Genomic DNA, 224 nt, shown 5'->3' with positions numbered 1-224 from the left:
CACACCCACAGCTCCGTGTGGATGCAGGATGCAGAGGGCCATGGGCACCTGGTCCAGGTGATGCAGAAGCAACAGGCTGTGCCAGGCCAGCAGCCCTTCTCTAGTGTGTTGGTCCTTGGTGGATTTGGGAAGGATGGATCTGACTTCAAGTAGACTGTGGTGGGATGGGACAAGACTCTTGCAGAAGGGGCAAGGAATGAGCTGCATCCTTTAGGGATGATGGA

This window comes from Nothoprocta perdicaria, unplaced genomic scaffold (genome assembly GCF_003342845.1).
Source record: "Nothoprocta perdicaria isolate Ctin4 unplaced genomic scaffold, notPer1 scaffold_4, whole genome shotgun sequence".
Taxonomy (NCBI): Eukaryota; Metazoa; Chordata; class Aves; order Tinamiformes; family Tinamidae; genus Nothoprocta; species Nothoprocta perdicaria.
The sequence above is the reverse complement of the archived record's forward strand: the minus strand, read 5'-3'. Positions refer to the sequence as shown.